At 39.3% G+C, this 27,332-nt stretch overlaps 1 long non-coding RNA gene across 1 annotated transcript; it reads left to right on the forward strand.

Moving 5' to 3' along the window:
* The first annotated feature begins 1,487 nt into the window (after window positions 1-1,487).
* Window positions 1,488-16,518, forward strand: LOC143623795 (uncharacterized). Its single transcript, XR_013151964.1, has 4 exons — window positions 1,488-2,528; window positions 14,395-15,525; window positions 15,646-15,714; window positions 15,947-16,518. It is a non-coding gene; the product is annotated as an uncharacterized LOC143623795 (long non-coding RNA).
* The last annotated feature ends 10,814 nt before the right edge of the window (window positions 16,519-27,332 follow it).

Consider the following 27,332-nt stretch of genomic DNA (forward strand, 5'->3'; position numbering starts at 1 on the left):
TGAAAACACATCTAATGTTTTTCAGAAAAAGAGTAAAGATGGTGGAAAAATAAACTTAATCGTTAAAGGTATTTCTTAATTTAATCTAAATAATTTATCTATAGTTAAATCTAATTTTGCGTATTATATAGATGTACGTATATGTATAACGTGTTATACACATATGTACAACACAAGTTCATAATATGATCAACAGATTATACACATATGTACAATCGGTTTATATTATAATAATATCAAACAATTGTTGACGCTATTATAAACTGTTTGCACATGTGTGTATGATATATTATACGTATACGTATATGTATATTGTAATTTTAAATTAGCTTTAGTTGTATATAAAATTGTTATATTTAAAATCTGTATTGTTGTTATTGTTATGCAATGCAGAGTCTGATGACTTTGTTGAACCGATTAGGAAGAAAACTGAAAACACGTCTAATGTTTTTCAAAAAAAGAGTAAAGATGGTGGAAAAATGAACTTAACCGTTAAATGTATTTCTTAATTTAATCTATATAATTTATCTATAGTTAAATCTAATTTTGCGTATTATATAGATGTAGGTATATGTATAACGTGTTATACACATATGTACAACACAAGTTTATAATATGATCAACAGATTATACACATATGTACAATCGTTTTATATTATAATAATATCAAACAATTGTTGATGCTATTATAAATGTTTGCACATATGTGTATGATATGTTATATGTATACGTACATGTATATTGTAATTTTAAATTAGCTTTAGTTGTATATAAAATTGTTATATTTAAAATCTGTATTGTTGTTATTGTTGTTATGCAATGCAGAGTCTGATGACTTTGTTGAACCGATTAGAAAGAAAACTGAAAACACATCTAATGTTTTTCAGAAAAAGAGTAAAGATGGTGGAAAAATGAACTTAACCGTTAAAGGTATTTCTTAATTTAGTCTATATAATTTATCTATAGTTAAATCTAATTTTGCGTATTATGTAGATGTACGTATATGTATAACGTGTTATACACATATGTACAACACAAGTTTATAATATGATCAACAGATTATACACATATGTACAATCGATTTATATTATAATAATATCAAACAATTGTTGATGCTATTATAAACTGTTTGCACATATGTGTATGATATGTTATACGTATACGTATATGTATATTGTATTGTAAATTAGCTTTAGTAGTATATAAAATTATTATATGTAATTGTTGATCTATAATTGTATGTTATACAATTATTATGTGAACAAACAATTGTTGATGCTATTATAAACTTTTTGTACGTATTTGTATAGAATATTTTACATATATGTATATTAAATCAAATTTAGCATATTATATACATGTACTTATGTATAACATTTGAGTATAGTGAGTAATATGTTTGTGTTAGGTATGTATAGATCTAGTTTATGGTACACGTTGGTGTTATTACATATATGTATATTTAGTAATATTTTTGTTTAGCTTATATGTGTACAACAATGTTTTGTTTTGTAATCGTAGATTGTCTATGTCATGTACGTATGCATATATGGAGTAATAGTTCCCTTTGTACATATGTGTATAATATAAGTTATTAATCGTAAATTCTCTATAATTGATATTGTTGGTATACGTTGCAGATACTGATGAGTTTGAAGAAAACATGTTGTTAAGGGATCTAGCAAACACCAAATAAAAAAAAATAAAATTGATTGAAGTTGAGAAAACTCAAAAAGGTAAAGTTATATACTTATATACTTCACTATAATGCGAAGTTTTTATTGTATGAATTTATTTTAACTAATTGAAGTGTGTTGTATGTAGGACAACAAAAGAAAACAAGGTTAAGTGGAGAAAAACAATCGAAGGGGAAAGGAAAAGCTGGAAAACCGGTTAACAAAAACAAAATGTGTGGAATTCGTTCAACAACATCTCCATATACATTATACGAAACTGTTCAAAAGTTGACTCGAAGACAAAGAACTATGGTGAGAAAGATGGGTTTTGGGAAGTTGTTAACACTAAACGTGGAGAAGATTAATGCAAAAATTGGGCATTATGTTGTTGATTGTTTCAACCAAGAAGAAATGGCAATAATTTTGAGTGACGAAAAACGAATACCAGTCACCAAAGAGGATGTGAAGAAACTGCTTGGAATACCTTCTGAAGGTATTAGGATTTGTGAAGTGGAGAAATCTGATAATGTGCCATTACTTTCACATTGGAAAGCTAGGTATTCGGATATTCAGATAAGTCCCGGTGAAATTGCAAGTAAGATTCTAGAGAACGAGTACGAGGAGGAGATGATGTTTAAAGTTGATTTTTTGATGCTTTTTATATCTACTATGATAGAGTCTACTTTAAACGGAAAATGCCTTAACAAGAGTTTGAATTGGGTTCAGAAGGATACAAATTTTGGTGAATACGATTGGTGCCACTACATAATGGACGTTTTGAAAACATGCAAGAATAAGTGGAAGCCGTATGATCATTCAAAATACTTTGTGGGGCCTTTTACCTTTCTCGTGGTACGTAAATATAACTCAATATAGTAATGAATTGTGTGGTAATTGGGTATAGCTTGTTTTAGAATTGTTTGTATACATATGTGTATATTGATAAAGTTTGTTTTTGACTGTTTGTACATATGTGTATATTGATAAAGTTTGTGAAAATTGTAGTTATTTGATGTGTACAGATGTGTATAATTATCATTTTTTTTTGTATTTGTTGTTTGTTTACTACATATAGTGATTAGTGATTAATATGACTGTTTTAACATATGTGTATAGTGATTAGTGATTAATATGACTGTTTTAACATGTGTATAGTGATGAAGTTTGTGGTGGTTAATATAGCATCTTAACGTTGTGTACATATGTGTATAATATTTAAAAATGTTCATTAATTGCATCTTATATATGCTATTTAATATGTGTATAGTAAGATCTAGCTATATATACATATGTGTATTGGTTTTATAAAAATGATACATGTGTTTGTGCATGTCTTTAGCTTGTTTAAAAGTATTTGTATATATATGTATTGTAAAGTAACTTGTTGTATTTGTTGTGACAATCGTCAATTTCAGGTTAACCTCGTTAACTCAACTCCGTTAATTCAAACTTTAAGATCGTTGAATCTATAACGCATACTTCATTACATTTAAACTAGGGTTTAAATGACGCTTAACACTTACTACATGTGTAGTAGTCTTTCGGGATTTGCACCGAAACGCAAACGATTGATGAATAAACGAAGCACACTAAAACACTAATGATGTGATAACTATGTGTTAGGATTATGTGTTATATTATTGTCATGATTATGTGCAAGTTAGGATAGAATGTTCTAGAAAAACAACACTTGAAAGTAGAAGGACTAGAGTGTAACTTGTTTGTTTATAAATATATCACTAATAAACAAACCCTAACCTATTATTCTAAACCTACAACACCACCGATCGGCTCTCTCTCCCTCTCTTGACCCACGGCTGCCGTCCACCATCACACACATATACACATCAAATCAAGAGATTAATCCAAGAACTAGGTGCTAGGAAGGTATACTTGATCATCTCTTACCTCTTTGTTGTTTAATTTTGATGTTTGATGGGTTGTGTGAAAACCCTAAATCGGCCGATCTTGTATGTATGTGATTGTTATGATTCTTGTTAGTTGGATAATAGATTGATAACTAGATTGATATTGATACATGATTGATTGTTGTTCTTGATTTGAATTAAAACACAAACCCTAATCTTGTATGTATGGTGTGATTGATATGCATGGATAGTAGTTATAGTGTCTAGAGGGTTATATGGATGCATGATAGTTCATAGATTGTTATTATGATGAGTTTTGATGTGAACAGATTCTGGACAGAACGTATATACGATGTTTAACTGACTGTAACGAAGTGTAAACGTGAAAATTGATTGAGATTGTGGGTACTGCAGTAAACTAGGTTGAGTCTAGTTTCTATGAAGTATAAATTCGTAATTTTTGGATAAGTGGAAGTATACTTTTATGATTTTACAAAAACGTGATGCAAAGCTGAGCTGTTAGACCTGCTGTTAGGTTATGTTGTAAATGTTATATCTCATGAACTACGAGACCAATTGGGTTGGTTCCACTTCTGGAGGTTGACTCACTGAGTTAGGAACCAAACCCAAGTGGTCTTGCATTTATTGGATTTTTCGTTTAACGGGAATTGCAAATAACATTCTGATGTGCATGAATCTGACTGATATAAGTTAGCTGTAATGTTTTGATCATTATGAACAATCTATATGGAATAAAAATAAGATAAAAGATGTTCTGGAAACCTAAGATATGTATGCTCCTGTGGTAATTTTTGGTAAATTAATTGAGACGTTATAATCGGTAAACTAGTGCAATCTTTCAAGTAGAAATTCTGTCATAACGAAACTAGCTGCTGAGTTGTATAGGAATGCATGAAATATGATAGTTTTTATATAATTGTTGTATTTTGACCAAAATACCCTTGCGGGGAATAGTTGCTAGTTGATTGCCATGAATTGACCAAATTGCCCTTATGGGGAATAATGGTTAGTTAGTCTTTGTTTGTTGACCAAAATGCCCCTACGGGAATAATTGCTAATAAGTATGTTATTAATACGTGACACGAAAGTAATTGCTCACTCATGTATCGTATCACAATTTTACTTGTTTAAGTCACACACGATTCACAAACGAAACACGAAACATGTTACGTGCATAGGTATTATGTGCCGAGTCTAGAGACTCGTTAAACATTCCGATACTTAGAAAATCTCTTTGTTATTTTAGAACGCTAGAGAGTTTTCTACGACGCGCATCACTCGGTGATCTAGATCGGATATTCTTCGCAAACAGTGAGTTCACTTACCCCACTCTTAAACTGTTTTCAAACGTTTTTCACTTGGGGGAGATAACATACTCCGATAAACATATTTTCTGAGATAAACGCATATGAAAGATTTTGTTATAAATTATATATCACTTGTAAAGGCTAAGCGGCATACGTAACATTTGAAGTCCCACACATCGGACCGGTTAATATTTGGAATAGCGAGTCACTTTTGGGTAGTACTACTGGGTTTGACAAACCTCACCCGACGCTAAGCTCAACTGGAGGTTGAGTGGGTGTAAATTTTGGCTAACACTTACCATGGTCTGGAGGACCTGGTGACGGGCACTTGATAAACAGTCAGCTTCGGTCGCGAACCACTTAGCGATACTTGTTGTATAGATTAGCTACCTATCGATATATAATTTGACATAACACTATCTGGTAATGCAAAACACTTAAACGCTGTAACGTGGTTACACACTTAAACGCTGTAACGTGGTTACACACTCAAACGCTGTAACGTGGTTACACACTCAAACGTCGTAACGGGGTTACGCAACATTTAAACGTCGTAACGAGGTTACGCAAAACGCTAAACGATTTATCTTATTTTACTTGTGAACTCACCAACCTTGTGTTGACACTTTTAGTATGTTATTCTCAGGTAGCCGAGGCGGGCGCGCGGTTTAGGAGCATGCATTAATGAAAACACTTTTATTCTGCAAACTTAATTTTAACAGTTACATTTGGTTTTAAGTCGTCCTGCGTGACGCAACTTTTGAATTAAGGTTTTACGCTTCCGCACTTACTTTCATTTAAACGTTTTTCTTTGGTTTGGTTATAACTAATGATTCCGATCCTGCCAGTTCACACCCTCTGACGGTAAAACTCCGTTAGTGGATTTTGAGGGTGTGACAGATTGGTATCAGAGCCATTGGTTATAGCGAACTAGAAACTGCATGCATACTAGACTATAACCGTGACGACCCATTAGTTATAATGATACGCACTGCATAGGTTTGTGTAGTCTTGAAATCTTATTTCCTTATCTCCTTCACTCATACGCGCGCATATACCAGGCTTACCTGTAGGAATGTCGACGCCACCCTCATCATCATCCGATTCGATGACGCATGCTCACGGGAAGGAACCGCAGTTACCTACTGCCTCGCCACCCCGTGTAGTCCCGGAACTCGAAGCTCCTGCACCAAAGAGGTACCGCCTATCCGGAGGCTTGTATGACAACAACGTTAGCTGGGAATGGTACCCCAGCATGATCAGACGTATGGTCTACCGTGAACACGTTCCCCCATTGCCTCACCCGAACCACCCTGCTTACCCTAACACTCTACCACCTATAACCGAACCTGTAGAGCGAGTTCTCGCAGCTGTCGTTTCTTGTTTGGAGCGTGATGTGGGTTACATGCGCTACACTAGAGAAAATGTTGCCAGACTGTTTAAAGATGGAACCGAGACTCAGGAGGAGATTGCCCGCATGGCAGCGGCAATGAAAGAAATGCAAGAGACTAGTGAGCAACAAACCAAGGTTATGATGAAGATGCAAGCCGAGGTGATAGACTTGCAAGAGCAACTCCAAGAAGCAAGGACCCGAACCGAAATAGCCTTAGAACGTTGCGATATCCTACAAATGCAACTTGCCCAGAACGTAGCAGAACCTGAGGCAGAGCCCGAGGCAGAGCCTGATGTAGAACCTGAAGAAGATCCCGAAGAGGAGCCTGAGGAGGATCCCGAGGAAGATCCCGAAGAGGAGCCCGAGGAGGAACCTGAAGAAGAACCGGAGGAGGAACCGGCTGAGGAGGAGGCACATTCAGAGGTGTCCTCAGATGACGACATCTAGTGAGGATGACACTTAGATGGAGGGGTTGTCTCCATCCGAACTATTATTTTTCTATAATTTTAAGGATTGATTGGAAATACTTTGTAGCGAATACAATGGTTTTAATCATGAATTTTTAATTAGACTAATAAGTGGTTGTGATGTGATGTTGTTTTTTTTTCTTACCTATCTTTTATTACATGTATGGTGTGTTGTATATGAAAGAAAAATTCACGTTTTATACTATGATTCTAGGAAATGGCCGGAAGAAACGCTGGACGAGGACGTGGTAACATCAGCATGACTGCAGCTGAACTCCAAACCCTGCTGAATGACCATGTTGCTGCCGCTTTAGCTGCACACGTTCAAAATCAAACAGGAGGTCCGAATGGAGCATGTACCTTCAAGAACTACTTAGACTGCAAGCCCAGTACGTTTAAGGGCACTGAGGGAGCTATAGGCTTCCTGCGTTGGGCTGAGAAGGCCGAGTCGGCCTTTGAGATGTGTAATTGTCCCCCTGCCAGTAGGGTCAAATTCGCTGCTGGGACACTTGAGGATTCCGCCCTCACTTGGTGGAATTCGAACGTCCAGATCCTTGGATTGGAACTGGCTAACGCGATGAACTGGGAGGAGTTCAAAAACATGATGCGAGAGGAGTACTGTCCGAGGGAAGAAATTTCGAAGTTAGAGTCGGAGTTTTGGTCGTTGAAAATGGTGGGTTCAGAGATTGAAAGCTACACTACTCGTTCGCACGAGTTGGCAGTGATGTGTCCGCGGATGGTGGATCCGCCGAGCAAGAGAATAGAGATGTACATTGATGGGTTAGCACCACAGATTCAGGGTATGGTGACGTCTTCCAGACCAGCCACGATCCAACAAGCGATCCGTTTGGCTCACAAACTGACGGATCAGGCTGTGACCCAGGGTGCGTTACCACCGAGGGGTTCGACTGTTAAAGCCCGTGACAACCCGAGTAATGACCACGTCAGCAACAGTAACAACAACAGCAACCCGAACAGCGGGAAGAGAAAGTTTGACAACACCAGATCTTCATCCTCAAACCTCCCACCGCAACACCACTACCGTAAGCCCGAATTTACTCGGAGTTTCAACACTCAGAATCACAACAACAACAACAACGGTAGCGGGCAGGTTTCGAGCGGATATGTTGGGAAATATCCAAAGTGCAACAGGTGCAACTTTCATCATGTTGGTCAATGTGACCGTGTCAAGTGTCAAAGATGCGGAAAGATAGGTCATCAAGCGAAGGAATGTAGAGGAGACCTTGCGGCGAAGGGTGCTCCTAAGCCACCGATGACGACTAAGGGATGTTTTGAATGTGGACAGGAAGGTCATTTCCGGAAGGATTGCCCCAAGCTGAAACATAATGACAACAATGGGGGCAATGGAAGTGGCAGTAATGGTGGAGGAAATGGCAAAGGAAGAGCGTTTGTGATTGGATCAGGTGAAGCCCGCAGAGATCCGCATGTGGTGTCTGGTAAGTTCCCTGTAAACGATTGTTTTGCTTCTGTTTTGTTTGACACTGGAGCTGATAGGAGTTTTGTGTCAAAGGCCTTTAGCCAACTTTTAAACCTTACTCCAACCCCGTTAGACGCTAAGTTTCCTGTTGAATTAGCTAACGGTAAAACTGTAATAACAACTCATATACTTGCGGGATGTAAGTTGAAACTGTCAGGTCATGTCTTTGACATCGACCTTATTCCTTTTACGCTTAGTAGTTTCGATGTCGTTGTCGGCATGGACTGGTTATCCGAGAACCGAGCGGAGATTATATGCCATGATAAGATAGTCCATATTACCACCCCTTCTGGCGAGATCATTTCGGTCCGAGGCGAGAGAAGCGGCATGACCACCAGCGTCATTACCCTTATGAAGGCACAGAAGTATTTACGAAAGGGTCATCCGGCAATTTTGGCGCAGATTGTTGAGAAACCCGCGGAGGAGAAACGAATTGAAGACATACCGGTTGTGCGAGACTTCCCGGAAGTTTTCCCGGAGGATTTACCTGGACTCCCTCCTATTCGTCAAGTCGAATTTCAGATCGAGTTGACACCCGGTGCAGCACCCATAGCACGAGCCCCGTATCGGCTCGCACCGGCGGAACTTCAGGAGTTGTCCACCCAGTTGCAAGATTTGTTGGATAAAGGTTTTATCCGACCTAGCTCATCGCCATGGGGAGCCCCTGTCTTGTTTGTCCGAAAGAAAGACGGGACTTTCCGAATGTGCATCGACTACCGGGAGTTGAACAAGATGACGGTCAAGAACCGTTATCCTTTACCCCGAATTGATGATTTGTTTGACCAGCTTCAGGGATCGAGTTACTACTCGAAGATCGATCTACGATCCGGTTATCACCAGCTGAGAGTGCGCGAAGAAGATATTTCAAAAACGGCTTTCAGAACACGGTATGGTCACTACGAGTTTTCGGTTATGCCTTTTGGCCTAACCAACGCACCAGCCGTATTTATGGATCTCATGAATCGAGTATGCAAGGCGTACCTCGACAAGTTCGTGATTGTTTTCATCGATGATATTCTCGTCTATTCCAAGAACGAGACTGACCACGAAGAGCACTTAAGGATAATTCTGGAACTACTGAAGAAGGAACAACTGTATGCTAAACTCTCGAAATGTGAATTTTGGCTTCGCGAGGTTCACTTTTTAGGACGTGTGATCAACGAGAATGGTATCCATGTCGATCCCAGTAAGGTAGAGGCCATCAAAAACTGGGAAGCACCTAAGACTCCGACTGAGGTGCGACAATTCCTAGGACTGGCCGGCTACTATCGGCGTTTCATCGAGGGATTTTCAAAGATTGCTCAACCCCTCACCGCTTTGACTCACAAGGGCACTAAGTACAACTGGGGTGACGCGCAAGAATCCGCTTTTCAACTGTTGAAAACCAAGCTTTGTAGCGCCCCTATTTTAGCTCTCCCCGAGGGAACGGAAAACTTTGAGGTACACTGTGACGCATCTATACAAGGTCTCGGTTGTGTGCTGATGCAACTCGAGAAGGTTATAGCCTACGCCTCTAGACAACTACGGGTTCACGAGAAGAACTACACGACCCACGATTTGGAACTCGGAGCTGTAGTGTTTGCTCTTAAGATATGGAGGCATTACTTGTACGGTACCAAGTTTACCATTTACACCGACCACAAGAGTCTCCAACATATCTACGATCAGAAGGAGCTGAACATGCGACAGCGTCGTTGGGTCGAGCTGCTTAAAGATTACGATTGTGCCATCAAGTACCACCCTGGCAAGGCCAATGTGGTGGCCGACGCCCTCAGCAGAAAAGAAACAGATAAACCCAGACGGGTGAGAGCATTGCAACTTACGATTCATGCCAGCTTACCCGATCAGATTCGCGATGCGCAACTGGAAGCGTTGAAAGATGATAATCTTCCATCGGAACTCATGCGGGGCATGAGCAAGCAACTTGAAACCAGATCGGATGGGGTCCGATATTTTGAGAACCGGATTTGGGTTCCACGATACGGAGAATTGAGAACTCTAGTGATGGACGAAGCTCACAAGTCCCGATATTCTATCCACCCTGGCTCAGATAAAATGTATCATGATTTAAAGGAACTTTACTGGTGGCCGAACATGAAAGCCGACATTGCCACCTACGTGAGCAAATGCTTGACTTGTGCCAGAGTCAAGATAGAATACCAGAAACCATCTGGTCTACCGCAACAACCGGAACTCCCAATGTGGAAATGGGAACACATCTCAATGGACTTTATTACGGGTTTGCCTAAAACACCGACGGGATGCGATACCATCTGGGTGATCGTTGACCGGTTGACTAAATCGGCGCACTTCCTAGCGATTAAGGAAACAGACAAAATGGAAAGACTGACTCGTGTCTACATGAAGGAAGTAGTGTCGAGACACGGAGTGCCTGTCTCGATCATTTCCGATCGAGATTCTCGTTTTACCTCACACTTTTGGAAGTCGCTGCAAAGCGCACTGGGCACACGTCTCGATATGAGTACCGCATACCATCCTCAGACGGATGGGCAAAGTGAACGGACTATTCAGACCCTGGAGGATATGTTGCGTGCATGCGTCTTAGATTTCGGAAAAAGTTGGGAACCCCACTTACCCTTGGTAGAGTTTTCGTATAATAACAGCTACCACGCAAGTATTAAGGTAGCGCCGTTTGAAGCGCTGTACGGACGGAAGTGTCGATCACCACTCTGCTGGGCAGAGGTGGGTGATAGCCAAATCACTGGTCCGGAACTGGTACTCGAAACCTCGGAAAAGATTGTTCAAATCCGAAATCGCATGGCAGCAGCACGAGATCGCCAAAAGAGTTACGCCGACAAGCGCCGAAAACCTCTCGAATTTCAAGTAAACGATCGAGTGTTACTCAAAGTCTCACCCTGGAAAGGTGTGGTTCGCTTTGGTAAGCGAAACAAACTCAACCCACGATATGTTGGTTCGTACCGGATAACTGAGCGCATTGGTCCGGTGGCGTACCGACTGGACCTACCAACAGAACTCAGTGGCGTACACGATGTATTCCACGTATCAAATTTGAAGAAATGCCTATCTGATGAAACCCAAGTAGTCCCTTTGGAGGAACTACAAGTTGATGAACAGTTACGGTTCATTGAGGAACCAGTCGAGGTTTTGGATTGGGAAACCAAAACGCTCAAACACAGCAAAATTCCAATTGTTAAGGTTCGTTGGAACTCGAGACGTGGACCGGAGTTCACATGGGAACGCGAGGATCACATGATGAAAAAGTATCCTCACCTTTTTGAAGGGCTAACCAAACACCGAAAACCGCGAAACCCGGCAAACCGTCAAACATCACCGGAGGTATGAACTAAATTTCGGGACGAAATTTCTTTCTACTAGGGGATGATATGATAAACTGAAAATCTTTCTTACTTTTTCAGGCTCTCATCACGACTTGACTCAAATTTTCGGGACGAAAATTCTTTAACATGGGAATGATGTGACAATCGTCAATTTCAGGTTAACCTCGTTAACTCAACTCCGTTAATTCAAACTTTAAGATCGTTGAATCTATAACGCATACTTCATTACATTTAAACTAGGGTTTAAATGACGCTTAACACTTACTACATGTGTAGTAGTCTTTCGGGATTTGCACCGAAACGCAAACGATTGAGGAATAAACGAAGCACACTAAAACACTAATGATGTGATAACTATGTGTTAGGATTATGTGTTATATTATTGTCATGATTATGTGCAAGTTAGGATAGAATGTTCTAGAAAAACAACACTTGAAAGTAGAAGGACTAGAGTGTAACTTGTTTGTTTATAAATATATCACTAATAAACAAACCCTAACCTATTATTCTAAACCTACAACACCACCGATCGGCTCTCTCTCCCTCTCTTGACCCACGGCTGCCGTCCACCATCACACACATATACACATCAAATCAAGAGATTAATCCAAGAACTAGGTGCTAGGAAGGTATACTTGATCATCTCTTACCTCTTTGTTGTTTAATTTTGATGTTTGATGGGTTGTGTGAAAACCCTAAATCGGCCGATCTTGTATGTATGTGATTGTTATGATTCTTGTTAGTTGGATAATAGATTGATAACTAGATTGATATTGATACATGATTGATTGTTGTTCTTGATTTGAATTAAAACACAAACCCTAATCTTGTATGTATGGTGTGATTGATATGCATGGATAGTAGTTATAGTGTCTAGAGGGTTATATGGATGCATGATAGTTCATAGATTGTTATTATGATGAGTTTTGATGTGAACAGATTCTGGACAGAACGTATATACGATGTTTAACTGACTGTAACGAAGTGTAAACGTGAAAATTGATTGAGATTGTGGGTACTGCAGTAAACTAGGTTGAGTCTAGTTTCTATGAAGTATAAATTCGTAATTTTTGGATAAGTGGAAGTATACTTTTATGATTTTACAAAAACGTGATGCAAAGCTAAGCTGTTAGACCTGCTGTTAGGTTATGTTGTAAATGTTATATCTCATGAACTACGAGACCAATTGGGTTGGTTCCACTTCTGGAGGTTGACTCACTGAGTTAGGAACCAAACCCAAGTGGTCTTGCATTTATTGGATTTTTCGTTTAACGGGAATTGCAAATAACATTCTGATGTGCATGAATCTGACTGATATAAGTTAGCTGTAATGTTTTGATCATTATGAACAATCTATATGGAATAAAAATAAGATAAAAGATGTTCTGGAAACCTAAGATATGTATGCTCCTGTGGTAATTTTTGGTAAATTAATTGAGACGTTATAATCGGTAAACTAGTGCAATCTTTCAAGTAGAAATTCTGTCATAACGAAACTAGCTGCTGAGTTGTATAGGAATGCATGAAATATGATAGTTTTTATATAATTGTTGTATTTTGACCAAAATACCCTTGCGGGGAATAGTTGCTAGTTGATTGCCATGAATTGACCAAATTGCCCTTATGGGGAATAATGGTTAGTTAGTCTTTGTTTGTTGACCAAAATGCCCCTACGGGAATAATTGCTAATAAGTATGTTATTAATACGTGACACGAAAGTAATTGCTCACTCATGTATCGTATCACAATTTTACTTGTTTAAGTCACACACGATTCACAAACGAAACACGAAACATGTTACGTGCATAGGTATTATGTGCCGAGTCTAGAGACTCGTTAAACATTCCGATACTTAGAAAATCTCTTTGTTATTTTTGAACGCTAGAGAGTTTTCTACGACGCGCATCACTCGGTGATCTAGATCGGATATTCTTCGCAAACAGTGAGTTCACTTACCCCACTCTTAAACTGTTTTCAAACGTTTTTCACTTGGGGGAGATAACATACTCCGATAAACATATTTTCTGAGATAAACGCATATGAAAGATTTTGTTATAAATTATATATCACTTGTAAAGGCTAAGCGGCATACGTAACATTTGAAGTCCCACACATCGGACCGGTTAATATTTGGAATAGCGAGTCACTTTTGGGTAGTACTACTGGGTTTGACAAACCCCACCCGACGCTAAGCTCAACTGGAGGTTGAGTGGGTGTAAATTTTGGCTAACACTTACCATGGTCTGGAGGACCTGGTGACGGGCACTTGATAAACAGTCAGCTTCGGTCGCGAACCACTTAGCGATACTTGTTGTATAGATTAGCTACCTATCGATATATAATTTGACATAACACTATCTGGTAATGCAAAACACTTAAACGCTGTAACGTGGTTACACACTTAAACGCTGTAACGTGGTTACACACTCAAACGCTGTAACGTGGTTACACACTCAAACGTCGTAACGGGGTTACGCAACATTTAAACGTCGTAACGAGGTTACGCAAAACGCTAAACGATTTATCTTATTTTACTTGTGAACTCACCAACCTTGTGTTGACACTTTTAGTATGTTATTCTCAGGTAGCCGAGGCGGGCGCGCGGTTTAGGAGCATGCATTAATGAAAACACTTTTATTCTGCAAACTTAATTTTAACAGTTACATTTGGTTTTAAGTCGTCCTGCGTGACGCAACTTTTGAATTAAGGTTTTACGCTTCCGCACTTACTTTCATTTAAACGTTTTTCTTTGGTTTGGTTATAACTAATGATTCCGATCCTGCCAGTTCACACCCTTTGACGGTAAAACTCCGTTAGTGGATTTTGAGGGTGTGACATTTGTAGCTTTTATATCTTGATAGGGTTACATGAGAAGGTATGGACAATGAGAGGACAATGCCACCGATTGTCTATTGGACAGGAAGCAGACAAGAAGTTAGGGAGAAGAAAGAATGTTTGAATCGGGGATTTGGATTAGGAAGTTTAAGAGAATTATATGTTGATGAATATAATTATGATGTTGAAAGTGAAGAAGAGGTTGAATTTGACGATGAAAGTTTGGAGGTAATGTTCAAAGTTTTAAACAAAAATGCATAGTTTTCCAAAAAAAAATGTTTTAATATTTTTAATAATAACACATGTTATCATTTCTGTTTACAGAATCAAGTTGCAAAGTTGGAAGGGTTGTGTGAAGTTAATTTACAAGAAAAGATAAAGCTCGAGGAGGAAATAAGAAATTTCAAAAGAAAATTTCCTGATAACATTGAGGTGTTATCAATAATTGAAAAGTATAAACAGATCTATATGTGTTGTGTTATTTTTGATGAACATGAGGGAGAGGGGAACATGGGGAATGAGGTACTGATGGAGGGTAAGGGGAACGTGGGAAACATGGAAGAAGATGAGGATTCTGATAATGTACATCAAGAGGGGGACGTGGAAGCTGAGCATACTAATTCCATCAAGTTTTATGAAACACAGGACCCGGCATGGATAGATGTTGCTATTGAAGTTGCTGATGCTATCCAAGACGTGAGTAATGAAAAAGATGTTGCTGATGCTATTCAAAACGCAAGTAATGAAATTGAAGTGAGAGATTGTAGGCAACTTGATTGCACTGATGACATGCCAAGCTTCAAGCTGCTTTCACAAGATTCCCAGGAAAATGTAGAAAAAGAAGTTTGTGAGAATTTTCAAAGGTTAAAAAGGGAGACAAAGTTATCAGAATATGATAAATCTCCATGGATGAAAAGAGCGGTGAATGTTATGAAGGGCCTTACAAAAGAAAAGAAGATGGTTTGGAGCTACATATTAGAGGGCGCGGTTTATTATGGGTAACGTTTTCTCTTTATAATATGGTGACCATACATACGATTTGTTTACATATTTCATTTTGTAACAAATTGAAAATTATTAATACATACAGGAAAGCTAGAAAAAAAACAAAGACAAGAGTCAGCTTGTTGAAGATGGAAAGTATGTTTACACATGTTCAAATTAATATTTTATTTCAAAAAAAGTACCTGTTTATACATATATGTATAATATGTTATACATATATGTATAACTTAATGTATGTTTATTTGTAAAATGCAGGCAGTTAGCAAAAAAAGGAAAGGCAGCACAAGAGAAGAAAGAAGAAACGCCAGTGAAGAGAACCATGGGGTATGTGTTAAAATAAATTAACTAAAAAGTCATTATATATATATATATGTATAATGATTGTTTTTATTATAAATATATGTATAAGGTATACATATATGTATATTCTATCCTCAATACATATGTTAAATGTATAAAAATCTTTATACCTATATGTGTACATACCGTTTATGTTAAATGTTTTGATGCATTAATAATATTTGTATAATCAGTTGGTGTTGCTTGAAAAATGCAGGATCCCCGCATATGAAACAAATTTTGGGTTTAAATGCATGCATTATAGCTTATCAGAATTAACGCCTAGCACACCAGTTGGTTCAGGGATTATTGATGCTTGGGCTACTATCCTAAATTTTGAGGAAGCAAAACGAAGCAGCCGCTCGCCATATAGACTCTTTGGCTATATAGGCTTATTTGTAAGTAAAATAAAAAAAAAACATTTCTCTCTAAATATATCCTTTATTCTGATTAGTTAGAAATTGCTTAATATTATAAAATTTTAAAAGGTCTATAATTTGTGTTTTTTCTATATGATAGCCACAGCCTGCCTTGTATGGCTTATTGTGTGATAAAGAAAGTCGGTTGGAGTATTTTAAAAAAAGCTTACGTCGTGTACTCGAAGAGAAACACGAGAAGATGACCCTAAGAGATTATGAGCTAATCGTTTTCCCGTTTTTGAGGAAGGCCAATATTATCTAGTGAGCTTCGACTTCAAAAATCCGGCTATCAATGTGATTGATAATATGGATCCCAATGAAACTATTGTCACATGTGATGATCATGAAGAATTTTATAAAAAGTCGGTTCCAGTACAAGTGTAAGTTTTTAATCTACAAAAAAATATTATACGTATATGTACAAACAGATTTTAATAATATCAAACAATTGTTGATGCTATTATAAACTGTTTGTACATATGTGTATGATATGTCATGCATATACGTAAATGTATATTGTATGCTAAATTAGCTTTAGTTGTATATAAAATTATTACATGTAATTGTTGATGCTATAATTATATGTTATACAATTATTATGTGAATAAACAAATTGTTGATGCTATTATAAACTGTTTATACGCATGTTTATAGCATGTTTTACATATATGTATAAGTGTTTAGTACATATGTGTATACTATGTTTGTGCTTGATAATATTTCTTGTACATTAATGTTAGGTTATGTGTTGGTGCATAGATGTCAGTAGGTCATATGTCTAATGTCTGTAATCGAGTCTGTAATATTGTTTGTGTATTTGTTTGTAAAAGCGAAGTTGTTGACAAGTTCGCTTAGGCGAACTTGTTAACCAAGCGAAGTTGTTGACAAGTTCGCCTAGGCGAACTTGTTGAACGAGCGAAGTTACGGACAACTTCGCCTGAGGCGAAGTTGTCGTGTATTTATATAGTTTACAGTTTACTGTTTACGGTTGGTTAGTTGATCGAGTTGGTTATTTACGTGTAATTCATTAAGTCTATTGACGTGAGGTCGAGAGTCTGTAAGTATCTCGGTTCGAGTTATTAATATAACGTGGTTTTGTTCGTATCGTGTTCGTGTGTTCGTGAGCTAATATTCTACGTCCGTAACGATCTACACAGGGATTCCGCACCTGTGTATATCGGGATATCTCGTGTGATCCGTCCGGGGAACCTACAATTGGTATCAGAGCTTTTGCTCGATTGTGTGGTTCGGGATATTCACGCGGGTGTAGAATTCGTTCCATTTCGGGTATTACCGGGACGAGTTTTTGGTGTTTTTGCTCATTCTAGCCTCCTACCAGTGTGTTCAAGCCATTAAACCGTCAAAATCGTCGTTAAAATCCGTTTTTCAGATCTGCAGAAAGTTTAAGTTCGTCAGGCGAAGTTGCTGTTCATCAGGCGAAGTTGCCGTCAGGATACGTAGGGTTTCAGCGAAGATATACGGAGAAGCGAAGTTATTCACAACTTCGCCTACCTCCTCAACTTCGCCTAACTCAGCGAAGTTCTCATCAAGTTCGCCTAACTCAGCGAAGTTCTCATCAAGTTCGCCTAGTTCGGCGAAGTTCTCTTCAAGTTCGCTTACTTTCTAAGTTCGCTTACCCTAAGCGAAGTTATTCTCAACTTCGCTCAGTCACGCGAATTTAAGAAGAATCCAGCGAAGTTATTACTTAAGCGAAGTTATCCTTAACTTCGCCTACAGTACTGTTTCGAAGAAATTTTTTAACTTCGCCCTTTTCAGAATTTTTTTGGGTGTCTTAGTCTTCAAGAAGGATGTCGTCGATCAACATTTCAGAGCTTGTAAAGATGGAAGTTGAAGCGGGGTCAGCTACAAAGGCCCCAAGGTTGCTGAAGGGAACCGATTTTGTCGCGTGGAAGGATCGGTTCATACAATACGTTAAGTACCAGGATGCAAAAATGTGGGTATGCATCCAAGATGGATATATTCCACCAATCATGGAGTATGAGGGTCGAGACCAAATCAAGAAATACAGTAAAATGGAAGAGGAGGAGAAAAAGATGTATGAAGCCGAGAGCAAGGCTCATGCTGCTATCACAATGGCTCTTCCACAGGAGATCCTCCATACATTCAGAAAGTATACATCAGCTAGAGAGCTTTGGGAAGCTCTTGAGAGCCGATTTGAAGGAAATGTAGGTATTAGGGCTTCAAAGATAAAGTTGCTCAAGACTCAATTTTCAGTCTTTAAGTACTTAAAGAACGAATCTCTTGATGATATTATCACTCGATATTATCATCTCATGACTGAATTGAGTAACTTCTCCATTTCATATCGAGAAGAAGAGATTGTAGAAAAACTTCTCGATGCTCTCCCACCAAAATGGGAGATGTATACTGTACTAATGAGGGAAGACAAGGACTTCTCTACTTATGATCTTGAAACCGCTGTCAACAAGCTCAGAACTTTTGAGCTTAATATGGTAAGAAAAGAAACATCTATGGATCAGGTTCAAGATCCAGGCATGTACGGTGCGAAAGTAAACTCCAATACAAGTTCAAAGACTGATTCTGCCGCCTACTACTCAAAAGGTGAGTCGGGTGCCAATTCTTCACAGGAGGGGCATGTGTCAGTAAACTCAAATGGGGATGTTTGCTTTGTTGCGGGTGGATCAAGTGGTACTCAACAGACAGCAAGCCAGAGTAGTGGATCTTCAAGTTCCTCAAGCAATAATTAGTCTAAGATGCCAATGAGCGTCAAATCTGCTGAAGAGCAGTTTGGCCTCTATGCTTCATTTATTGCTTCATATGAAAACTATATTCAAGGAAAGGTGGTTGATCCAGCGATGCTAGATGAAGACTATGACCAGATCGATGCTGATGATCTGGAGGAGATGGATTTACAATGGCAGATGGCCATGATAGTCAGGAGAGTGAAGAAGGTTATGAGAAAGACGGGGAGAAAGTTTGTTGGTGGCAGGCCAGGGTTCGACAAGTCTAAGGTGAGGTGCTATAACTGTCAACAAAATGGGCACTTTGCCAAAGATTGTAGAAACGAGCGAGTTGAACGTGGTCAGGGCCGGTCTGCACAGCACACTGGGAGTACTAAAGAAGTCAATGCCATGCTGTCCAGAGAAGCAGGTGAATACAACTGGAACCTGCATTTGAATGAAACTAGTGAACAGGCAAATATGGCTAAGGTTGAGAATGAAGAACGTGAGAAGACTACCGGAGAAGAGAAAGCTACTGGTAAGGAAAAAGCTTTCATGGCAGATAACAATGATCAAATCTCCGAGGTAAGTTCTAAATCTTTTTGTACTAAATGTGAGAATTTGTCTGAGCAACTTGCTACCATAACTGATCAGTATGTTCGTTTAGATGCTGAATTTAAAACTCTTAAAGAAGATCATCACTTTACGAAAGCAAGAGAAAACAGTTACAAAGTTAAAATAAAAGCGTGTGAAAAAGATGTTAAAAGCTTAAAAACTAAACTTGCTGAAAAAATTGAAGTAATTGATCTAAGTTATGAGGTTTTAGAAGAAAAAACTAAACTGATTGCTGAACGAGAAAAGCAGATTGCCGACCACCAGGTGAAAGTGGTGGAACTGAACCGAAAACTAGAACAGTTCAGAAATTCCTCAGCTATTCTTGATCACCTTGTCAGTGATCAAGGTACCTCTACAAAGAGAGGAGGAATTGGTTATCACGAGGTTCCACCACCGTATAACCACAATTACACTTTTAACCCTAGTGTTCAGAAATCTGTTGATTTTGAAGTTCCTCAGACAGTTCCAATCAAGGTTACGAGTAAAGAACCAAGTGTTAGTAGTGGCGAAACGAGTTCGCCTGTTTCAAGTGAGAAAATTTCTGTTACAAGTCCAGTCTCATCGGATTCGGATAAGTTGTCCGAATCGGGTAAGACAAAAGAGAAGGTAGTGTTACCCACTGGTGGAGAAAAAGATAAACTTCTAAAAAGAATACTCCACTCAACCCGTACGTCCCACCTTATGTGAGACGAACGGCCGGTAACACAGCCTCTACATCCAAAACAACATTTGAAAAGAAAATGGAATATAGGTGTTGTTTTAGGTGTAATAAGTTAGGGCATCTTGTTGCAGATTGTCCTCTGACGCCGAAATTCAGAGGCGTGAGGCATATTAAAACTGAGCATAAGCTTAATGGTAATTTTAATACTGCTAAAAATGAAAACCCTTCAAAGTTTCGAAATGTAACTAATTCAGGTTTTCACAGAAACAAACCTCAGTTTTACAATACTAATCACCAAACCGTAAGATATAATACTGTCAATACACATAGGTTTGGAAGGCCTCACACTCAATTTCCAAGGAGATTCCCTAATAGGACTGACAGGAATTATCCAAATGCTAACTTTGGAAAGCAGAAGTACGGGATGTATAGATCCAAGACCAATTGGTCTTGGGTCCCGAGATTCTAATCCTTTGCTTTATTGTGCAGGAACAGTTGAACAGGGCTGCCCACAGTCTTTGGATTATAGATAGCGGTTGTTCCCGGCACATGACGGGTAACAAATTTTTGTTGCACGACTTAAAACCTGTTCAAGGAGCGAGAGTTAGTTTTGCTGGTGAAAGTGGAGGAAGAATTACGGGAAAAGGAACGGTGTCCAATGGGAAAATGACACTTGAGAATGTGAATTTTGTAGAAGAGTTAAAGCACAATCTGCTGAGTGTCTCGCAGATTTGTGATAAGGAGTACACTGTTCATTTCACGAAGAATGAGGCGATCGTGTTGAAGCCTGGTTTTCAGATACCAGACGAGTGGATAGTGCTGAAAGCTCCACGTGATACAAATACTTATGTGATGGATATGAGGTCTACTGAAATGGCCACGGGTGAATCATGTTTAATGACGAAAGCAAGCGAATCGGAATCCGAACTATGGCACAGGAGGATGGGGCACATTCATCTTCGGAAGATGAACCACATTGTCAGAAATGGGCTTGTGATGGGCGTTCCCTTGAAAAGTTTTAACTTTGAAGACAAATGTATTGCATGCAAGAAGGGAAAGCAACACAAGAAATCCCATCTCACCAAGAAGGTCAACTCTATTGCCAGTACTCTAGAACTGCTTCACATGGATCTCTTCGGTCCAGTGAATGTAAAAAGTCTAGGAGGTACTTTTTACTGCTTGGTGATCACTGATGACTACTCGCGATATTCGTGGGTATATTTTCTGAAATCGAAAGATGAGACGGCTCAAATGGTGAAGAATTTGATTACCAAAGTTGAGAACGTCATGAGTAAAACTGTTAAGTTCATCAGAAGTGACAATGGGACGGAGTTCAAGAATTTTGAAATGGAGATCTTCTGTCTTCAGAAAGGAATTGAACATCAATACAGCGCTCCGTATACTCCGCAGCAGAATGGAGTGGCTGAAAGGAAGAACCGAACTTTAATTGAAGGAGCCAGTACTATGCTGGCAGATTCGAAGCTTCCTGTGATGTTCTAGGCTGAAGCGGTTGCTACAGCCTGCTATGTTCTGAATAGAGTGTTAACCGTTAAGAGACTTGGTAAAACATGTTACGAGCTTATGCATGGAAGGAAGCCCAACTTGAGTGGTCTTGAACCATTCGGGTCCCCTTGTTCGATCTTGAAGACAAATTCTAAATTTGGGGAAGTAGCCGATGAAGGAATCTTAGTCGGTTATGTTGTTGGTACTCCCAACAGATGTGTCTTCAATACTTCGACCTGCAAGGTGGAGGTGGTATGTAACACTGACATCACAAGTTACCAACCGCCAAAACCAAGCAATGGACCTGCTGAGCTTTTCGACTATGTTAAGCTTTTTAAGTCGTTTAACGTACCGGATTTGGAAATTTCTGAAGAAGAAGAAAGAGCTGCGACGAAGATGATACTCGATGAGGAAGAAAATCTATTGCAAGGACAGTTGATTGATAAGTGTCAACCTTCCTCATCAAACACTATTGGTACCCCTGCTGCCTCAACTGAAAAAGAATTTATCAATCCTTTTTACTCTCAGCATGAAACAACCATTGATGAGATCTCTTCAAATTTGGAAGATAATTTGCATGTGGGTTCTGTTCCGACCACGAGAATTCATAAAGATCACCCTTTGGATAATGTGATTGGTGATGTGTCCTCAGGTGTACAAACGAGAAGTAGCTTGAATGAACATACCTGTGTTTATACAAGCATTAAGGAGACAGGAATAATCGATGAATGCCTGTATACCTGCTTTATTAGCCAGATTGAACCGAAGAACTATCAAATGGCTTTAAAGGACAGCTCGTGGGTCGAAGCCATGCAAGAAGAGTTGGCTCAATTCGAGAAGATGGAAGTTTGGACTTTGGTTGAAAAACCAAAGAATGTGCATGCGATAGGCACAAAATGGGTGTTCAAGTGCAAGAGAGATGATAAGGGGATCATTATAAGAAACAAGGCGAGGCTTGTCGTGAAAGGTTTTAATCAACAAGAGGGGATTGATTATAACGAAGTGTTCGCTCCTGTCGCCAGGTTGGAAGCCATAAGATTTTTTTTGGCGTTTGCTGCTCATGAAAAGATGAAGGTGTTTTAGCTAGATGTGAAGAGTGCGTTTTTGAATGGGAAAGTTGATGAGGTTGTGTATGTTGAGCAACCTCCGGGTTTTCCTGACCCAGACTATCCAGATCACGTGTACAGGTTGAGCAAGGCGTTGTATGGATTACATCAGGCACCTCGTGCCTGGTATGCAACTTTATCGGATTACTTGCTCGAGAATGGTTTTGAAAGAGGGAAAATTGATAGCACGTTGTTCTTCAAAAGAGATGGAAGCGACTTCCTGCTGGTACAAGTCTACGTGGATGACATTATATTTGCTGCATCAAAAGTCTCCATGTGTCAGGAGTTTGAAGGCGTCATGAAGAAAAGGTTTGAAATGAGTGCTATGGGTGAACTAACTTTCTTTCTAGGATTGCAGGTTGATCAGAGGAAGGACGGGATGTTCATTCATCAAACGAAGTATGTTCATGATGTGCTCAAGCGCTTCAAGATGGAGGACAGTTCTCCATATGATACTCCAATCTGCGTCAATCACAAATTGGGTGCTGAAGTAGACGGTGATGCAGATGTGGACCCAACTCAATATCGGGCAATAATAGATTCTTTAATGTACTTAACTGCATCTAGGCCTGATATAATGTTTGCTGTTTGTCTTTGTGCACGTTTTCAGGCAAATCCAAAAGAATCTCATTTGAAAGGTGCAAAGAGGATACTGCGGTATCTCAAGGGCAAGCCGAAGCTGGGGTTGTGGTACCCGAGAGGAGGAGACTTGGAGCTGGTCGCTTACACAGATTCTGATTATGGAGGGTGCAATCAGAGTCGGAAGTCAACAACTGGAGGTTGTCAGTTTCTTGGTGGCAGATTGGTGTCGTGGCAATGCAAGAAGCAGACTTCAGTCGCAATTTCAACCTGTGAGGCAGAATATATGGCAGCATCCAACTGCTGCTCTCAGGTTCTTTGGATTCAGCAACAATTGCGCGACTATGGTCTGAATTTCTTACTTACTCCTATTTGCATTGATAACACAGCTGCTATCTCAGTAACTAACAATCCCCTGAAACATAGTAAAACTAAACACATTGAGATACGTCATCATTTCATACGGGATTGTGCTGAGAAGAAACTGATAATTCTTGAAAAGGTGGATACGCTTGATAATTTCGCTGATTTATACACTAAAGCGTTTGACAAATCCAGATTTCAAAACCTTATTGAACTAAATGGGATGATCAATCCCGAGTAACCATGCTTTTCTTGTGTTATTTAAAAAAAAAAAAAAACAAAAAAAACAAAAAAAAACGTCACTAATCGCTTAAAAATATGTCAGTTACATCAGTTTGAAGGACTTGTCTTCGGATATGTTTTGGTCTCCATTTCCTACTTGTAGATTTTGAGGATAGCTATTAACCAGATTACTGATAGTGACCGGGGTGGTTTATGATGAGTTTTTCACTCTTTCGCTTAAAATTAGTCGATAATACTTAGTTAGAAGGACACATACTAGTATGTGGTCGGTCCAGCTGATCCATTGGATCTTCGGGATAGCCGTTTACCTGAAGACTTTGTTTTGGTCGGGGCGAATAATGTTTAAATTTTGAAAGAAAAATGGGAAATGAAATTATTTTTCAAGTCTGTTACTTCGTAAGAAGTTCGTTAGCTATGTTTAACAGAAAATTGATCCAACCTTGGAAAATGATAGATATACTAATTCTGTGTGCTTAACTAGTGAAGTTATTAGGCTTAAAAGGCTTTAGGACAGTAATTGTATGTCATGGTAACTTTTTATGGTGCGTAAAAGTAAACGTGATACAAACTAAATTTACTTGATTTTACGTGGAAACTCCTTAAGAGTTTTGCATGTCTTCAGATATATCTTTCCGAATGATAGGCAGAAAAGCGATTACCCAGTCATACACGAGCCCATGTGTGTTCTGATTCCCGTGAAGATAGCGTCTCAAGATACTGCAGTGATCCAGATTCGGGACTTGCAGTTAATTTCTACTTTGAAGTCTATGTTTATTTAAAAAAAAAAAAAAAAAAAATTAAGTTATTGAAACATATTAGTGATGATAAGATAAAGACTTCACATTCATTGAGTAAGAGAGAAGAACGGGAACCAGAAGAAGAGTACTTACATGTTTAATCAGACACTATGGGTCGAAGTCAATTCGGGGTGACTTGGGGAAAGCCAAATACGCTTTGAGGATAGATAGGAGACATCAATATTTCTGAGTTGTTGCCCACTTAAATTTTGAGGCATAATTGAACCTAACTCGTATCACAGAAACGATGAAAACCATCTTAAGTATATTACCTGCTTACAACCTGTCTCTATATGTCATAATACAGCTAAACACGGATCTATGTGACAGTCACATACTTAGTATGATTCCTGTTCGGATCTTTTCTAAAACGTAGCAGTCCCTATCGAGACTGAAATTTGATCCCTTATACTTTATATTTTTTAAGTTTTTGTACTTAGATAGTTTTATGATTTTTTAACTGGTTACTTAGAATTGATCTTGTCATTTATTTCTTAATGGGAAGTTTTAAAGGGTTAATTGAAAAATGTTCAAATTATAAGGTTTGATTTTGTAAATATATAGGCGATGTTGTTGAACAGGCGAAGTTGTGGTTAACTTCGCCTAGGCGAAGTTATCCGTAACTTCGCCTGAATAACTCCGCCCATATATAAGGATTATCAACAGTCATTCCTGTTCATTTATCTCAATCTCAGCGAACTTATCGTATCCACAGCGAACTTACTTTTCCGGCGAACTTGATATTTACACCGATTAAGTGTTATTTATTCCCGATTTTCACACCGATCAAAGGTTCGAGATGTTGTTTTATCATATATTACAAGTTCGTTCATGATAATCAAGGGTCGTTTCGACCCGGTTATTAACCTCGAACCATCGGTTTTGAAACCGATTTTCGAAACTTGTTGTTACGTGTTAATCACCATACTGATCGTCAACATGTCCTTAAAAAGCTTGTTTTAAGGATTCCTAATCGTCTAAACTAGCCGAAACATCGGATTTCGATGTTTGCAGTATCTTACTGTCGCCGTTTCAGATTTAGGCGAAGTTAGGGTTTAGGCGAAGTTATCCGTAACTTCGCCTGAAACTTAAGTTCGCCTGAGGCGAAGTTATCTGTAACTTCGGCCGAAGCTTAAGTTCGCCTGAGGCGAAGTTATCCGTAACTTCGCCTGAAACTTAAATTCGCCTGAGGCGATGTTGTGATGAAGCGAAGTTAACTTTAACTTCGCCTAGATCATTTTTACTTAATATTAATTAGACGAACTTAAAGCTGAAGCGAAGTTGTTCCCAACTTCGCCTCAACTTTAACTTCGCCAATACAAGGTTTATCACAACTTCGCTCATGGTAACAAGCGAACTTGTGCTATGTCTTTGTGTCGTTCTAACTTGGTTAGTTTGTTGCAGATATGGCTGCGGTAGCTGGTGCTGGAGGTACAGGAGGAGATGATGGTGACAATCAGAGACAATTTTTCCCGGGTCACAATATGTACATCACTTTAGACCCGGAGGCGAGCGGTGTGGACGACTATCGCGAGATCATCACGTTCCTCCTACGCTCGAGGATTTTTCATGCCATAACAAACACTCTGCCGATATCTCTGCCGAATATCGAAGACTTCTGGCAGACGGTCGAATACGACTGTCGTGTTGAGCCCCCGGTCATGAGAGCGACGGTGAACAATCAACAAGTTCAGTTCAATTCTGAACAGATCCGGGTGGCATTAAGGTTTGGTGAAGAGACAAGGGACGACCCAACTGAGTTCGTAGCTCCGTTCCGAGATGGAGCGTTTCTCCGAATGGGCTACTCTGGTCCATTAGGAGATACCCAGAGGAGGAAGGGTTTCCTTCTAGATCAGTGGCGCTTCCTCATGCACGTTATGATAGTTTGCTTGTCTGGGAGGAAGGCGGGCACTGACGGCATGGGTGCGACCATGCAGTCTGCAATGACTGCACTGACCTATAACAAACGTTATAGCTTCTGTCAAATGGTCTTTTACGAGATAGACAGACAGAGGAGGGCGATGTCTCGGGAGCGGTTCATTATCTACCCACATTTTATCCAGATGATATTGAACCATGTCGCTCCGACTCTACATCAGATACGTCGAATCAGTGAGCAAACGTATCTTTGCTCAATGCCGCACTTCGAGTGCGAGGAGCAACCCTGAACGTCGTCCCAGGCATACTCCACTGTTTGGGTTTTTAATTAACCCAGAGTATGTTCCTGCTGGTGGGGACGAGTTCAGAGATCCTCAACCGCGACAGGCAAGAGCAACTCAAGCTGTTCCTGCTCCTGCTGTGCCTGTTGTGTCTGCTGCTGAGGATATTGATCTTGACGCTGTTTTTGGAGGTCAAGGTTATTTTGATATGGATCACGTTGAAGAGGTGCAGGTCTCGGCTGCACAAGGTATGGGTGTGAGTATGACTAGAGCAGCTACGTCGATGGCTGACTCCGATTTGGATGAGATTATGAATGAGGGGAGACGGTTAATGGTGTCTCGAGAGAGAACGATAGGGAAGAGAAAGAGAACGGAAGATGATGAAGAGTCAGAAGAGGAAGAAGACATACATAAGCTGATAAGAAGATCAAGACGGGAGAGGACAGGTGCTGGCAT

Source organism: Bidens hawaiensis, unplaced genomic scaffold (genome assembly GCF_021521415.1).
Source record: "Bidens hawaiensis isolate Kalapana, Puna unplaced genomic scaffold, B.hawaiensis_p1.1 tig00000369_1, whole genome shotgun sequence".
Lineage (NCBI taxonomy): Eukaryota > Viridiplantae > Streptophyta > Magnoliopsida > Asterales > Asteraceae > Bidens > Bidens hawaiensis.